This window comes from Macrotis lagotis, chromosome 7 (genome assembly GCF_037893015.1).
Source record: "Macrotis lagotis isolate mMagLag1 chromosome 7, bilby.v1.9.chrom.fasta, whole genome shotgun sequence".
In the NCBI taxonomy this organism is placed as follows: Eukaryota; Metazoa; Chordata; class Mammalia; order Peramelemorphia; family Peramelidae; genus Macrotis; species Macrotis lagotis.
This window is the reverse complement of record NC_133664.1, coordinates 111907781-111926527: the sequence shown is the minus strand read 5'-3', so window position 1 is coordinate 111926527 and position 18747 is coordinate 111907781. Positions and strand designations below refer to the sequence as shown.

General features: G+C 35.3%; 1 protein-coding gene across 1 annotated transcript in view; it reads left to right on the top strand.

Annotated features, from left to right (window-relative positions):
• Positions 1-2959: 2959 nt before the first annotated feature.
• LOC141492893 (diacylglycerol kinase iota-like) overlaps positions 2960-18747 on the top strand; it is a 63477-nt gene continuing 47689 nt past the window's right edge. The window contains exon 1 of the mRNA XM_074193603.1: positions 2960-2979. The gene's annotated coding sequence lies outside the window, so the exon portion shown is untranslated. The remainder of the gene's footprint in view (positions 2980-18747) is intronic.

Sequence of the window (18747 nt, the reverse complement as noted above, 5' to 3'; positions counted from 1 at the left end):
ATTTAGTCTTTTGACTATTCAAAATTACTATGAACCCCTTCCAATTTCATTTATAATTTCAAGAATTCAAGACTGAATAAAACCAGGAGAGAAAGACAGCACTATAGGTAAAAACAGGGAAATCAGGAGTCAGATTTTAGGGAAAGAGTATGAGCTCAAAATTAGATATATTATATTTGGGTTAACAGTGGATCAGCCAAGTAGATATTTTCTTTAAGCAGTTAGAAATGTGGAACTAAAATTTGGGAGAGATGTCACAGCTGAAAATCACTCTAGTAGAGTTTATAAAAGGAGCTGTGGTGGATGAGTTTTCCAAGAAAAAGTGTAGAGAAAGAAGAAAAGAGGGTTAAAGACTAGACCTTCTGTTCCTTACTTTCCTTTTCTATAAAAATAAACTGGATTCAATGGCTTCTAAGGTTTCTTTCAATTCTAAATCCATTATTCTGTGATCCTATGGGATAATCACTCTTAGGGGATAGGACAAATTAAAAAAAAGTGGTGAAACTTCATTGATTCCTCATCTGTTCAATTGGAGAATATTTGGTGGTAGAATCCAAATTTTAACTTTTCTGAGAACTTTATTCTATTTTTAAATTCTGTAGCTGATCTCTCTCATGCTCCAAATCCCATGTAATCTCTTCAATGTGCATTTGTAATAATGGTGCCTGATTCACAGTCCTTGTTAGTCTCATCCATGTGTCATCCATTTTTTGTTAAAGGTAAAATGCAGAGTGAGGGTTGAAGCATTGCATCTGGGTCCACATTCCACCAGTCACAAGAGTGTGGAAGACATTCAACATAGAAACACGTCATAGTATTTGCCAAAACTCTGAAATTGATAGTTCTCTCCTAGTTGCTAGATACAGACCAGAATACATCCCTCTGAGACATTAAAGGGACCATCTGGCATTTTTCAGACTGAATGATAATCTTTTGCTTTTAATTTTACACAGGAAAAAAAAACTCTGCCCTAGTGCTTCCTTCTTTACTAGAATAATTTGAGCCATGCATTTGATTTTTCTTATTTATAACCTTTGTGAGAATTGGTCACAGATCCTTCATTAATTCACTAATTTGTATGTACCATATAGAGTGATACATAGAAAGATACATCTTTGAGCTCAGTTTTGAAATCATGAAATCATCCTTGAAATAGTGCTGCTTTAGCTTGAAAAATTAAACCACTCTTAAATATATCTCTCTTTAAGAAGCATGAGTGGATAGGTTTGCAGAAAAGAACAGACTACACTTTCAAGAATGAAGACAACACTTTTCAAGATCTCTTCAATCTTCACATTGCAGAGGAAGTATCAGGAAGAAGAAAGTTTTGAAATGTTCAGTGCCCTGTGTAGCTTAAGGAACCAAATCTCTTCTTTTATCTCTCTTTGTTTTTCATCTATTATTATTATTCTTAAAATACTCTTCACTTTCCAGGTCTTTTCACTGTTATAACAGATACTTTCTGGGATATTTTTGTTGCTTAAGCAACTTTAAGATGAGTACTTCGTGTCAAGAAGTAATTAATTAAAATTAGAGTATAAGTGAATATAATATATATTATTTGTTATGAAAATATATAACAGCATAATAACAAATAATAAGAAAAAATAAAAAATCAATTAATTGAAATTAAAATTAAAAGTATAATAAGAGTATAAATAAAGGTAGGAATTGGAAGTGAAAGCAGTTTTTTCTTGGACATAAGAATAGGGTTGGAGATGGAGAAATCTCTAACCCTAGTCCTTTTAGAGCAATGAATATCCAGGCTAAGAAAAAGAGGTGGAAGGCAGAGTCAAATGCCTTTCCCTTATTTCTGTTGCCTGTTTCTCAGTAGGCCTGCCCTGATTTCTCCTAGCCTATGGACTTTTTAGCCAGCATATAATTTTCACAGCTGAGAACTAAGTGTAGCTTCTCAGGAGTCTAGAGAATAGATTAAGTAACTTCTCCAGGTTCCTTCCAAATCTTTGGTGCTATGAACTATCTTTCCTATAAGAGACTGTATGGTATGGTAGCATGACAGTAGACTTGTGGTATAGGTGCTAGTTCTTAGAATTCATGTGACTCTCAGCAATTCACTTTACCTAGACCTCTGTTTTTTTCCATCTTAAAAATGGGAGTAATTAAACCTGCATTACCCCTCCCCATGGGATGGACACCTTACAAAATTTCAGTGCCTCTAGGAATAATATTCTACATACATTTTTGTTTAAATAGATTAAACAATATTTTGACTTCTGATTTCATTGGTATGAAGAAATCATGCTATAGATATTTCTATCACTGATCCATAGCCCTTTAGTGTCAGGAGTCCTAGATTTAAAGCTGAATGACTATCTAATTCAACCTCCTCATTGTAGGGATTAAGAAACTGAAGCCCAGAGATGTTAAGTAGTTTGTCCAAGGACACAAAAATATTCAACATTAGATATGGGATTTGAACCTTTTCTATTTCTACTCAATTCTCTTTCCACTGTTGCCTGGATCATTGAAAGTCATATTGCCTTGAGACAGATCTTGAATCTAGGTCTTCCCATTCTCTGTTCACTCTACCACGTTACCTCCATATGATTTAAAACTTCTTCCAACTCCTTACAGTATGTGAGCTATTCTCTAAATGGCTCTCTGATTTTATGGTTATGAGCATGAGATTGGGTTGGATATAATAGTGAATCTTCTGTAGTTCCCACCCTCCCAAACTGTTATTCCCTTGTCTTTTCTTCCTCCAGAAAGGTTCACTGATTCTCCTTCTCCCTCCTAACCCCAAGTAGATCATAGGGACTACAATGTCTGGGAACAACCCAGAAGTAAAAATTCATATTCCTGTTGGGAATCCTACTATATATTCTTGACTACAAAATAAAAACAAAATGCAAATGTTACCAATACTGTATTATGTTTATTGTTATCACTATTAGCTATGAAAAATTTATCAAACTTTGTTATCTCCTTCTAGGTCACCAGTCTCTTCAGAAGATCAAGGTAAGAATCTCTATTTAATTAATGTTTATGGAGGATATGTTTATGTAGCAGATCACTTTGGATCTCCACTACTAGAAGCAGACTATTATTAGAATGGCTAATCCCTATTTTATTAAATTTATTTTGCTTAGTAAAATGACCAAACTAAGTTTTTTTCTTCTTCTTCTTCTTACTTTATGTATACCAAAGCCCTGTGTGACCTTTGGCAAGAAACTGAAACTCTTAACTTAGTTTTCCTCATCTATCAAGGTAAAACCTATTGCAGGAAAGGCTGAGGATCTCCAAGGTCTTTACTGGCTCTTATGTTTTGGGATTTATGAAGTGTCTCATTCTAGAACATTAGTATCCAATTGATGGAAAGAATCCCAGATGAGAAATGTTTATAATGTTTGGATGATGAACTAAACTGTTTTGAAAAATAGGTCTAATTTTTTTGTTAGGTTGAATAGTAGTTCCAAAAATATGAACTGGAAGATGGTTTTTGTTCCAAAAGAAATTAGGCAACAAATAGTTTGTTAGCAAAACTACCAGAAAATCCAGAATATTTTTGGAGGGATCTTCCTCCACTGGGAATTTGAAGTCATAGGGCTCATCTGAGAATTAGACTATATCTACAATGGTAAAATATAGTCTCGTTTAGGAAGATCATCAACTAGCAGTTGGTATAAAGTGGAAATGAAGTTGATCTGAAGGTTGTACTTTTCTAAGTATATTAAAAAGGTTGGTCTCTATACAAAATTGGGGAGTTAATCATGTCATTGCCTTCTTCCCACTTTCTGTGTAGGTGTTCACCCTATTTAGTAAGACTCTCAAGTGCCCCTTGCATTCATGGTTTCTCAAGGCCTAGATCTTTCCATGTGCTGGGGACATTTCCCCCTTCAAAGTTTTATTAAATTTCTAGAATCTTAGAATCATATAAGTTTCAGTTCTATTTTCTTGGGGTACCACTTTCCTTTTAAGAATTTGGAATAAGGAGTGCCTGAGTTCAAATGTGGCCTCAGACACTTAACAGTTACCTAGCTGTAGGAACTTGGGCAAGCCATTTAACCCCATTGTCTCACACACACACAAAAAAAGAGTTCTTAAAAATTTTTTTGTGAGTCACAGACTTCTTATCCAGTCTTGGAACACCTATGAACCTCTTCTCAACTAAAATCAAGTCAATAAGCAGGTTTTTTCTGCTAGCCACTGTTCTAAATACTTGGGATATAAAGAATATCAAAATAAAAATTCCTGCTCTTAATGAGTTCACATTCTAATTGGAATATTATTATTATGCCCTCCCTTAAATCTAACTGTTTTTTTTTGCGAGGCAACGGGGTTAAATGACTTGCCCAAGGTCTCACAGCTAGGTAATTATTTAAGTGTCTGAGGTCACATTTGAACTCAGGTCCTACTAAGTCCAGGGCCAGTGCTCTATCCACTGGGCCACCTAGCTGCCCCTTCAATCCAACTTTCAATAAATAGCTATGTACAAACAAAAACATATAGGCTAAATTAGTGATAATATTGGTAGGGGAGGTATTAGCCTTCCTAGAAAAATATATTAAATTATCTGTTATATTGTATTATAGTAAATATTTTAGGAAACTTCTCAGGTTAAGTATCTTCTATTTATGGGCTATAATATTTTAACAGCTTTCTATTAAATTACTCTAAGGAATATATCAAATTCTAGTAATTTCAGACAGTCAAATCAATCTATTTAACAATTTGTATTAAGCACCTACTATGGGTAAGTAAAACCACTGTGCTAGAAAGTTTAAGAGATAAAAACATGTTAAAAACATCTTCCCTTAAGAGGACCATAAGCTATAAGAATCAGATTGTGTGAATTGTGAAAAACCTACCTATTCTCACCATTAAGTTAAATAAGAATTTCCATGTTTTTCTTAATTTTTTTTTCATTTTCATAAATTCTGTTATCTTAATATGAAGCTTCTTGAAGCAAGTCTATTGCATAGCTCATACTAAGCAAGGGAGAAGGGAATTTGCAGCCTGGACCATCAATGAAGGCCTTCTACAATTTGGCATTACCTTGTCTTTCTCTAATTCTCTCTGAGAATTCTACCCCAGCCAGGCCAGCTACTCTCTTCAGCCATTCTTGTCCCCACCTGTGCTATGATGTTTTTCTTGATCCTTTAAATGTTTATTCAGACTTTGTATAGGATTTTGTTTCTCACATCTTTTTCTAATACTTAGCATATAGGGTTGTATATCATTAACTAGCTATGGCCAAGTTTTATCTCTTTCCTGTGCTACTTCCATTAAGGCAGATGCATATCTTTTCTACACTTTATAACCTCCCACCTCCTCCACACCTAGCACAGTGTTCAGGATCTGGTTGGCCCACAGTAAATATTGCTAGATTTAATTTTGCTTTGATGATAACCAGGAGAAAGATTAAACAGACCATTTGTTTTTAGCAGTATTGGTCTTCCATCATGCAATGCTAAACATATATTTAACACTCTATTGGAGTCCATTGCAGAGAATAAAAATTTAGTAGAGACCTAAAACACTTTTATTTAATATGTCTATGGGAAGACAAAGTGACCTGGCTGAAGACACCAAAATATCACCAAAAAGGAAGGCTGGATCTCAGGGGAAGGACACTGTAGTAGCATCTTACCCCAACACTGGAGCAGTAGCTGAAATTCCAAATTAAAGCAGCCTGTGAATTCTGCACATTGAAGCCAAGATTGACACCCTTCATTTGGGTGAGGGGAGTGGGGATGATATTTCTAAATGGGAAATGGAAGGGCAGAGAAATGACATAATTAGAGATGTCAAGATGCTATTATGTTTCAAGTAAAGGGAATTCAGGAATTTCTTTCAAGAGAATGCACAGAGAACTTGACAAATGCTACACTAAGATCTTCCTTGTAAATTCCACAACGTTTTTTTTCTCATTTAATCTTTTTTTTAATGAAACATTTATTATGTTCCAGGCACTATATTAAATTCTAGGGACATTGATATAAGCAAACAAGATAGTCTATGTATTAAGGAGCTTTCATTCTTTTTTAAAATTTATTTTGAACTTAAGAAATAAAACTGGCATTTACATAAGATAGAATAGAGAAAAGGATAATTGCACAAGACACTGCAATCTATTATGTACAACTTGCTATTCCTTTTAAATGTTCTAAAGTTATCAAGTAATTTTCTTTTTTTTCTTTTTCTTTTTCCTTCCTCCCCCCCCCCCCCAGGTGACTGGCATTAGGCACAAATACATACATAAAACCATTTTATACATACTACTATTTGTTAGTTTTTTTTTCTGGATGCTAATAGTGTCTTCCTTTATGTGTCCTTTGGAGTTAATTTGGGTGTTTATAATTATCAAGAAGAATTTTTCACTCATTTATTTTTTAAAAAATATTGTTCTTACTGTGTAATATTCTCTTGGCTTTCAAAAAGTTCTGATTGATTTCCTACCTGTGAGGTCAAATGATGGTAGAAGTCAATAGTTATATAACTGGAAGTTTTGATCTTTAGAAGGTTCTAATTGTAGAGAATTCCTTGGAGATAGGGAAAGAAAAAAAACAACTAGGAAGAAGGAAAGAATTATCAGACAGAAGGAGAAAGTGGGACTAGGGCTTAGAAAATTTGTTAAATGGAAACAGATTAGATTCCCAGGAACCATAAGTTTATCCAGACTCCAACAAATGTATATTCAGTCAAACTTCTGAAAAGGATGTAAGCAGAGTATTCTTCACAAACTTACCCTCTCCTTCATCCAATGGAAAAAAAATAGTGAGTGGGAATTAAGAGAACCTGTGGTCAAATTCTGCCTCTTTCACTTCCTATCTAGGTAGCCTTGTGCAAGTCACTTTAACCTCCCTGTGTCTCAGTTGTACAATGAGGGGGCTGGAGTACATATCACCCAGTCTTTGATCTGTATCATCAGTGTGATGATGATCCTCCAACCTGTTTCTGTTGATACTTTAAAGTCATTTAGCAGTTCCTTTAGAACATGAGGGATCAGGTAACAACCTTATCACCAAATGTCTTCAATCTGTTACTTAGCACCTTTCCACTCTTGGAGTGAAACCATTTGTCAAAATGGTGTTCAGTCACCCAAAGTTCTTTCCAAGGAATTTCTAAATCTTTGTAGGACTCCTGAGCCACAGGGTCTTGTGAGTGACTTTTGGATGAACTCTCTCTCCTTTTCCTTTCTATTCTCTTTTCACAAAACAAAATGCTAGGGTTACATTCTATGCTTTCCTAAGTATAAGGTATCCCTCTAGGACACAAAATTGCTACAGCGGAAATGCCCGAGTTTCATTCATTGCCCAAAGGACATTACAATAAAGTATATCTTGGCAGTTGCACTGCTGGGTTGCTAATTGCTATACCTGGTTTGTGTGACTTGTTGAAACACCTTCATAAAAATAACAGACTCCCCAACTACATCATTTGACTTTGAATATTTTTCATTTAATTCCATTCTCCTTTTTCAAAATGTTTTAAATAGTTAATATAAAATAATTTTATTAATCTAAAAGTTTGGTGGATACAATTTCCCTTTTCTTTTTTTCTTTGGTCTTATTTTCAACTGGTTTATGATAATTACTTGGCTATCCTATAATAGTTTGAATTTACTTCTTTAATCATATCCAATCATTTCACTTTTAGTTCTCACAATTTCTGTAATCAAGACAGCTTCTTTATATGACCAAATTATTATAGCATAATTATTAGAAAAGCATGCAATAATCTAGTTCTTTCCATTTTTTTTTAATTTCCTACATTAGATCTGGGATTTCATCAGTGTGGGGAATTCCTCATGATAAGTCTCCCTTAAACAAAGCATTTCAGCATTTGCTCTGCAGCTTCCTGCTTACAATTACCTGGAACAATGAGGTGAAATTACTTGCCCAGGGTTATATACTTCATCTGTAGGAATTTGTTTAGCCAAGGTTTTCCTGATTCAAATTTTTCATTTCACTGCCTCCCCTATTCTTTCCATTTTACAGATGAAGAACTAAAGCAGAGAGAAAGTAAATCATTCAACTCTAGGTAGACCCAGAAATAATGATAGAACTAGGATCTCTTCTTATTGTTGACTTTCTGTTATCAGCATTACCTCCATCTGAGCTACATAGTCCCTGGGCTAATTATAAGATCCTTTAGAAAATTTAATTTTAAAGATTCGATTTTAATTCTCTAAAAGTTCAAAAAATGTGACAATTTGTCATTCTGCATTTCTAAAAACACTCTCATTCACATAGAAAACCTAGATATTATAATGAGTACATGCAATATACAAAAGATTTGAGTGGGAAAAGACCTTTGCTATCAATTATACAACCTTTTCATCTTAGCATTGAAAAAGCAAAGCCTGATTTTGGGTAGAGGAAGAAGAAAGTTGGTTTCAAAGATCAGAAATGCATTTTTTTGCATGCAAAGCAAATGAGCAGTTAAAAGAAGGGAAGGAAGATGAGTCTCCAGCAATGGAAATTTTGGAATGTCAGTCTTGAATTGAGGACTTTAATGTTTCAGCATAAGACAAGATCTAATACTGGTAAAGAACTCTAGCAACGACTAATAATACTGTTAATAATCACAATAAATATGTACATAGTACTTGAAGGTTTACAAAGGGATCTATGTACATTATCTAATTTAATTCACAATAACACAGTAAGAGAAGTGTAAATTATTATTCTCACTTTGCAGATGAGGAAACAGACTCAGAGAGATAGCTTGACTTGTCCAACAATGAATTGCCTATGACAGCTGATTCCAGTTCCAGTATGCTGCTATGCCACAGGCAGCCAGATGGCACAAGAGATACAGGGCAAGACCTCAAGTCAGGAAGATCTGTATTCAAATTCCACTGAGACACTTTTTAACTGTGTGACCCTGGGCAAGTCACTCAATCCTCTTTGCCTCAGTTTTCTTATCTGTTAAATAAGCCAGAGAAGGAAATGGCAGAGTACATCATAAAGAGTTGGACACAAATGAGAAATGGCTCAACTCTTGTGACAAACTGCTTCTCCAAGAAAACAACTGTATGATTGGATTCATGATTAGGACAATATAATATACAAGGAAGAAGCATCTAGGCTCCTATTTGTAGCCTGAGAGTAATGTGGAAGAGAGGGAGGGCTCTTGAGGTTATGGTGCAATACCTGAATAACATAGATGGAATTTTTCCTGAAACAAATAGGAAAGTTCTTTTCAATATTATAAGTAATTTTGCTCTCATGTCCTTAAAAAGAACAGCCTTCTCTAACTGAGAAAATTATTTTCTTTATATACTAAGGAAATAGAAACCTGTCTAGTCTTTCAGTTTATTATTCAATGTCGGTGAAGCTTTAGGAAAACCTGTCATTCTGCCCTACTTCACCTCCCCCCCAAATTTTTTGCCCAGTAGAAAAATTCAATTTTTATATTATGTCTGAAACTTATACTCATACTCCTTGTCTAAAGATATGCTTATTAAGGATTTATGATGCTGTCATAAATTTCTTTTATATTTATCCTATTACCCCTTCATTTTAACATTTCTTTGAATTGAGGTCAGTTCATAGATGTATAGACCTAATCTCTGAGCTCTCAAGCACCCCCAAGTCTCTGGCTACTTTGATTGTTTTTCTACCTTAATCATCTGTACCAATGCCAGTGTGGCCTCAGCTTCCTTGCCATGAATCCCCTGTCACTTCCAAAATAAAAGGCATTTCATAGGCATCCTTAAATGGAGAACTGTTTCAGAAAGCACTAATGATCAGCTTGCTTTACCCCTGAGGTGTCTGAAGCAGGCATCCATCTCTTGCTGTTTCCCAGACTTGTTAGTCATAAGAATTCACTGCATGTCAAGTCACCTCAGCAACACAGTGATGTGCAAAATAAAACCATAAAACAAGCAATTTGTAACATGATAATGGGGGACACAATGATGGAGCTACTTTTAGATTTTTGTCCTGCTGCAATAACATTCAGGCTTTCAAATATACCAAACTTGGTCTAGACTATAGCCTCCTGAGTCACAAGGTCTTTGAAGTCCAGACAATAAACCAGTCTTTGATTATGAAATATCCCCTCTTCAACCCAACATCATTTCAGAAGTTTTGTATAGGAAATCAGCCTGGTATGTTGGAAAGATCAAGAATCAGGAAGTTCAGCAACTAATTTTACCTCATCCACCCACCCTGTATTACCATAGGGAATTGCCACTGTTTTCCATTATTTTTTTTCCATCCATAAGATAAATGGGTCAGATGCTCTCTAAGGCTCTACCAGCTTGAAAATTCATCCAAAGAGACATTGTCTTTAAGTGAATTCATATTAACAGCATTTGTAATAGTTTTATTTTTTGACTTTTTGCCAAGATTCACACCATCTTTTTCAAAGGCATGGGCATCCTTGAGCATTGTAAAACAATGGTTGGAAATAATTGATGAAAATCCCTGATATTTAATTAAATAATTCAGATTACCCTTATTCTCAACCATTCCCCCTCATTCTCTGCCTCCTAACCACAGACCATGATACTCTATATCTTAGACTTTCATTGTTTGATTTAACATTATTTTTATCTATTTTTTCTCAAGTGAAAAATTCAATAATAATAATAATAATAAAAGAAATCTAGTTCTTATACTTAAGAAGACCAAGGAATAAGTGACTAAATTAAATTGAGTTTGATTTTTAATTTCACAACTTTCTAGACCCAATCCTTTTTCACATTCTCATATGTCTATCTCCTATCACTTTTGGTCTAAAATTTGCTATATCACTGTTTGCAGGAAATTCTTATGTATGAAACAGCACTTCTCTTCTCTTCTTTGGGATATTTTGTAGTGTTAGAATGTTATTTTCAAATGATGTTAGTTTTGCTGAATTCCATTGTTTTCCTTCTCTTTTTTTGACTCTCTTACAAGAAATGCCTCAATGGGTAGGGGAAGGATAAATTCAGAAATGAGGGTGACATCAAAACAAAATATATTCATAAAATTTAGATTATTTTAAAAGGAGTTTTACACAATGGTATTAGAGATTATTCATTAGAGCGAAAATCAGGCAATTAATAAACAAGCATTCATAAAGCTTTTGGGATGTTCAAGGCACTATACTAAGCAGCATAATGCAAAGAAAAAAGTGAAACAATTCTTTCCTTTTCATAAGGGGCTTCTATTCTAAGGCTGAGATAACTTGTATATGTGTTAAGTTCATACCAATAAACAAGTGTTAGTAGCTTAAAATTTCAGTAAGATTTTTGGATAACCATGTGATTAGATACCAAAATCCTATACAGATGCTTACTAGTTGTGTGACTCTGGGCAAGTCACTTAATCCTGTTTGCCTCGGTTTTCTCATCTGAAAAAGAACTGGAGAAGGAAATGGCAAACCATAAATATACTATACAAAATAGTTTAGGGATTGAGATACAATCAGTTGGAGAGCCAGAAAGGACTTTAGACAGAAGATAGCATTAGATCTGAATCTTGAAGAAAACTGGGGATGAATAAACTCAAGAATTTTGGTAGTTTTGTTTTTGTAATTGAAATATTTAAAAATAAAATGTTATCAGGATACTGGACTGAAGAAGTACATTTGAAGACCTTTCAATTAACATTTTTTTTAACTCCTCTGTTTGCAAGGACAGGGCTGCAGACTGGAAGATAACATGAAGTTGATTTTCTCCTCCTCAGCTTAAATTGATATTACTATTATTAAATTTGTTAAACCCTTAGTGTAATCTTAGGAGAGAGAGAGAGTACTAGTTATTGGAGAGAGGGAAGAAGTCAGGAAAGATCTCCTACTGAAGGAAATTATTGAAGCTCTGGAGCCCTTCCTCAAACCCTGGGCTGTCAGAGGCTGTAAGAAGTAGAATTGAAGAGGGAGAGAGAAGGCCTGGGTGGCAGCCAGTACAAAGACATGAAGATGGGAGAGGTGGGAGAGAGAGTGCCAAATATATGAATTACAGCAATTAGGCTAGTATGGTTGGACTGTTGAGTGAATGAAGGAGAATAGTGTATAAGAAAACTAGAAAAACAGAAAATAATCAGGTTTTGAGGAATTTTTAATGCCAGATGGATTTGTATTTGATTATATGGACAACAAGAAGCTATTGGAGTTTATTAAGTGGGAAGTAGAGAGGAGAAGAGGATCTGTTATTAGTTTTTCTTTGTGGCTTTTAAATTTAAATTTTTTCCTTACTCTAGAGACTGTCTACTACTGTAGTACTGCCAACATTACTTTACTATTCTTTTTGCCCTCTGAGAGGCCTAACTCTGACTCTTTCTTTTCTTGTTGTCATTTGACCATATGCTTTACATAGTGCTATCTGTCTTGCAGTTTACCTTCATTATAACCTTTCCAAGTCTCTTCTCATGAGAAACCATAAGTTTCATGATGTTCCTAACCACAGATGAAATCCAGATATAGCGAATGATTTTAACTAACAAATCCCAAATCCCACTAATCTCTCCTCCCCCTTTTCACTCACCTTTTTTCTTGATTCTATTTTCCCCATGTAAGTTTTAAAGGTTTTACTTAGAATTTATGCTTAATGATCTTCTAAGGCTTCAGAACATTTGAAAATAAAGATGGGAGTGAGTTTAATGACACAATAGCAGGGTTGGAATTAGTAATAATATAAAGGAGTGGGAGGAAATAGGATTAGCTGAAAGCATATGGGGACATTCCCATAACTTTCTTCCTATGGTCCTATAAGATCTTTTTCTAGAAAGAAAACTATCCCTAAATCTTTAACATTTTCCCACCCCCCAAAAAAATGCCACCCCTACTATCTCCCCTCCCCCACTCCCAAAGACTGATACCCTGTAGGTTTGCTAAAACTCTGTGTGAGAGAATATGTGGGTGCATGTGCACACACACACCCTCTATGAGACAATCTTGTAAGGAAGTCTCTTTTTTTTAGTACTTTGATAATAAAACTCCCTTAAATGGGGATCTGCTTTATTGCAGAGTGATCAGTTAGCGACATATCATAGTTTTATTAAAAGAAGCAATCTTAAAGTCTCTATTTGCCAATACCACTTACATTGGAAGTTTTAAAAAAGAAATATGGGGCAGCTAGGTGGCACAGTGGATAGAACACTGACTCTGGAGTCAGGAGGACCTGAGTTCAATTTCGACCTCAGACACTTAATACTTATTTAACTGTGTGACCTTGGGCAATTCACTCAACCCCATTGCCTTGTAAAAACCAGAGAGAGAGAGAGAGAGAGAGAGAGAGAGAAAGATGCAGTATCAGCTATCTATGTGGTAAGAGGTAGATACAGAATTGGACGAAATCCCTTATTCATTAGACTTAGAATCTAAGTAAAGAACTTTAAAACTTACATGGAGGAAAGACTTCTTTCTGGAAAATAGGCCTTGGGCTTACTTTAAAGAAAACTTTTTTTGAATGAGACTTTGGACATTGAATTCAGCTTTCCAAACTTTAAAGAGCCTACCATGAAAAATAACAAGAATCTTTAAATCTAACAAAGATGAATGTGATATAAAGTAGAATGTGATAAAGGCACAAAATTTTGAGGAGATAGAGATAATTTTCAGTTGTTGATATTGGGGAAGGCTTCTTAGAGGAGGAAATATTTAATCTGGGTCTTGAAAGAAGAAAAATTTCAATCAATAGAGCATGAAGAGATTGTGCTCCAAGCATGAAGAATGGAAAGGGTAAGAGTCCAGCGAGCCTGTGGAACAGCTTATAGTTCAGTCTGACTTAAAGTGTATGAAGAAGAAGCATTTACTGGAAGAGTATATGAAGAATCATTCACTAGAAAAGTAGGTAGAAACCAGATTATGCGAGACCTCAAATGACTGGCTGAGCTGCTATTCCATAAATGTTCTGGTTGTCTATCTGTTGCTTTCAGCAGGGATCATGACAGGAGGAAGATGTCCTGACTTGTAAGTGAGGGAGGGTTGTGCAAAGTCACCAACCTCACTCTTTCCTCCTGAGTCATCTAGGTCCAGTGGCAAGACATAGATTAGGCCAACTGGAAATGATACTGAATACAGGGATAAACCCAAGGTCTTTCCCAGATCTTCTGAGGCAATGACTATTCAGTGATTAAAGCTAGATAAAAATGAAGTAAAGAAGGACCTCTTTTACCAAGTCAAAAAAAAATTAATCAACTTGGGAGGGGAAGACCCTCAGGGATTTTATAAAGTACCACTGAAGGGTTTTGAGTGGTCTTTTTGAAAAAAAAAATCAGACCTCATTAGGAAGATTATTTTGACAGTTTTGTAAAAGATGAACTGAAGGAAAGAAAGACTGGAGGCAAGATGACTAATTAGAAGGTTTTACAATAGTCCAGGTAAGAGAAAGGATAGACATTATAGATATTACATTGACAGCATTTGGAACTGATTGAATATAGAAAATTAAGAAAGAGAGCAATTAAAGATGAAACTGAGAAAATTGTGATACAATTAAAAGCAAAAGGAAAACTGGGAAGCAGTTTTACTGAGAATAGAATTCAAATTCTTGATATCAATTTGGTGATAGGAGGCTATCGGGAGACTAGATGTATATAAGTCAGTTGAAACTAATTGGAGAGATTAGGGGCTGGATATATAGATTTGGGGGTCTTCTATGTCATAGGCATATATGAGATTATCAAGGCAAAGAAAATAAAGAGGATTAAAGTCAGACTCGTGGTGAGTAACCATGTATCAGACCATCCAAGGGACTGAGAAGGAGCAGTCAAGAAATGAAAGTATTTTTTTTATTGATATCTATTAAAATCCATGTGATTTTACACTTATCATATTGTCCTTCAATATTTCTGCTATGGATGATTTTGTGCATTTATGAAGATCTAAACATTTCTTCCACATCAAACCCACATAAAATTAGGTTATTGATTGTTGTCTGTAGCTACCCCTTGCTGAGCTCAATGCTGTTTGTGACCCCAACTCACAGTTAAAGCTTAGGAAGAGTTATTCCATGGACGACAAATAAAATGGTCTCTTCTACACACATACACACACACACACACACACACACACACACACACACACACACACACACACACACACACACTATTCTTCAACAAACCTTGGCAAAGCTATGTTTACATCAAATTATATAGCAATGTATTTTTGACTATTTCTTCAGTCCAGCATACTTGTAGTTGTCCCACTTTTTTCCTTGTCATATGGCAGGTACCTACATTTTTATTAATTCTTTCACTCAATAATCATCATTGATGGGTTCCCTTTTGATGTCTATCCTGGGCACTTCCAAATTTGGTGGTGTATTTTGCCTGACCTCATGCTCAATGGACATACAATGCCTACTGTTTTATTCCTTCTTTATTCTTGCAAGAAAACTTGCCTTTACTGTATTTCAACCTGTATTCTGACTAATCTGTAGGAGCGGAAAGGATGAAAGAAGGAAGAAGGACTTTCATTCCCCAAACTAAGTCCCTTCTTTCTTAGGTATAGTATAGTTGAGTACAGTGGATTTGCAAAATTAGTTAAGATCTTGACTCTATCAAATATGTGATTTGGGCAAATCATTTCCCTTTTCTGACTGTGTTCTGATATATATATATATATATATATATATATATATATATGTATGTATATGTATATAACCCCCCCATTAGCACATAAATTTCTTGAGGACAAGAATTGCTTGTGCTTTCTTCTTTGAATTTCCAGAACTTACATAATACTTACCACATAGGCGCTTAATCAATACTTGTTGATTGATTATTTGATGAAGAGATTAGACTCTTTGATCTCTAAAGTGCTTTCTGACTAAAAGTTTTATGTTCATATTAACATAATATTTTATATTCATATATTCTTGAGACAGTACCCTTACTTAGATGTCTAACTGAAGGATTTTTTTTTTATTGTAAAGGGGATATTTAAGAGGGCCAAATGAGAAAATATTTGTAAAATACTTAACACTGTTCCTGCCTGGGACATGGAGAGTACTTAATAAATATTGATTCCCTTCTTTCCCCCTACTTCTTTCAAAACAATTAAGCAGAGGAAAGTGCTATGACAGGCTAATGGGAGCCATCTGGAGGCAGGCAGCCCTTTGTACAACAAATCATAATATTTCAACTGCCACCTCCTTTGTCAAAAAATTGCTCTGATCTTATCAAATAGCAACTATTCTAATGCATTATCCACTTTTGGGAAGACTTTTTACTGAGAGCTGAATTGATACAATGTGCCCCACTTTCATTGCCATATCAGATTATTAATGATTTGTACATAAATAGAGGCAAGCACATTTCTTTGGGGTTCACAACAAGGTGCAAAGAGAATTGTTTGCCTAATTCTGGCAATCATTCTTGCAATCAGTTTGCTTGAACAACAATAGTTAAGCTTAATTAAAAATAATTATTATGCATCTACTACAAGCAAGGTACTGTGTTAGATACTAAAGATACCATTTATCTTCTGGTCTCTTAGAGCTTATAATGTAATTGAAGGCAATATAAATATATAGAAGGAAAAGAATCAAATAAATAGTAGGAGAGTCTACTCTAATGTCTATGACTGGGATCACAATTCATGACTAAAGCTAGATTTTCTATGTCTTCCTAACAGTGCCTGTGTAAATATGTGTGTGTGTGTGTGTATGATATGTGCAAAAACATAAAATTTATTGTCATTATTGTTATTTATTATTCCCTGAATTGAAAATAAAATATAATTTTTAGAAAGATTTTATTATGTACTCAGCCCTGTGCTAAGTAATGAAGATACAAATGCAAAAGGAAGATTGTTCCTGTCCTCCAGTAGCTTACATTTTAATGAGGAAGATACAGATGTTTGAGTATTGGTCAGGGAAGGGAGTTATGGTCTAGGAAGTGAACAGTCACAAAGATGGTAGGTGAAACAATAATCAATGAATGCATCCTTTCTAGAGACAATAGTACTGATGATTTAATTGTTAGAAGGGAATGTTTGAAGAATGAAATAAAGGAGTGAAAATGTCATCTTCACCTTGAGGGAAAACACGTGGGAAACTTGCACTACTATAGATAGGAGTTTCATACTCAGTTTGTTTGCTTGGGTTTCCTAACGGAGAATACCCTTCTTTCATTTCTTCTGGTGGTGGCAAACCATGGAGTTATCAGCAAACTTCAGCAACTAACACTTTGTGAAAAGAGAGAAAATCAGTTTTGTAAATGAGTAAATGCTGCAGGCAGCTTTCCAGTTAGTTTGCCTTAAAAAAAACCAGAACACATCATTGTTTAATTATGCTGGCTGCAGTTCTCTTCTAGCCAAAGCAAAGCCATGCTGCATGTTGATAAATTGCCTTGAGAGCCGCCAAAATCCTCCCAAACATATTCCCCCTCAGTCCAGTGACATTTTCCTCCACTCCATCACTCTGGGAAGTGACATTAATTACTCCTGCTTGCGCATTAAAAAAAGAAAGACAGAACGAATGGAGTTTTACAATACAGTAAAGATGTCAGCCAAAATGGTACTGTTTCTGTTATTTTCTCTGATCCTCTGATCATGTACTTGGTTAGATTTATCTCTAAGCCATATCTTGTTTACAATAGAGTTTGAGCTTTTCCTTGTTGTCTTTGAAAATGTGGCCCTTCCACCAACTGAAATAATCTTCTAATTTTTCTCCTTTCCTCAAATCTCTTTCATGAATCCATCTTTCCCTCACTGGCAAAGTGATTTTTCTTAAGCATGGGTTTGATCATCTCATTTGACCTACTCATTAAATTCCAAAGACTCTATTACCTCCAAGAAGCAACAGAACATTTACTGTTTGGCATTTGAAGTTGGTGATTCTTGACTCCTTCCTACCTTTCCAGTCTTCTTCCGTTTTATATCCATTCAGGTACTCTACTATCCAATTCTACTGAATTTCTTGCTATTTCTCATACTTGATGGGCCAGTAGTTAGGAGGACAGAAGTTTGAATTCAACTTCAGACACATGACACTTATTAGCTGAGTGACCTTGGGCAAATCACTTAATCTTGATTGCCTCATGTCCAGGACTATCTCCAGGGTCATGATCTTCTTTGAGAAGAAAGGACAAGGGGCGGCTAGGTGGTGCAGTGGATAAAGTACTGGCCCTGGAGTCAGGAGTACCTGGGTTCAAATCTGGTCTCAGACACTTAATAATTACCTAGCTGTGTGGCCTTGGGCAAGCCACTTAACCCCATTTGCCTTGTAAAAAAAACCTAAAAAAAAGAGAAGAAAGGACAAACATCATCATCATCATCATGTGCCTTTGCACTGGTTATACTAATGCAGTGAATATACAGCCTCTTCACCTCTACCTTTTAGTTAAATTACCTTCCATATTCTCTCTTTGTATCTTGCATGTACTTCTTTATTTATATACTGTCTGCCCTATTAGAATGTAAGCTCCTTAAGAAATTTGGAACTATGCCCAAAGGGCAACAGGGATGTGTACCCTTTGATCCAGCAATACCACTGAAAGAGATGGTGAAAAGGGGTAAAAGCATCACTTGTACAAAAATATTCATGGAAGCCTGTTTGTGGTGGCAAAATATTGGAAATCAAGTAAATGTCCTTCAATTGGGGAATAACTTGGCAGGTTGTAGTGTATGTATGTCATGGAACACTATTGTTCTATCAGAAACCAGGAGGGATGGAAATTCAGGGAAGCCTGGAGGGATTTGCGTGAACTGATGCTGAGTGACATGAGCAGAACCAGAAAAACACTGTACACCCTAACAGCAACATGGGGGCAATGATCTTGATGGACTTGCTCATTCCATCAGTGCAACAACCAGGGAGTATTTGAGGTTGTCTGCAATGGAGAATAC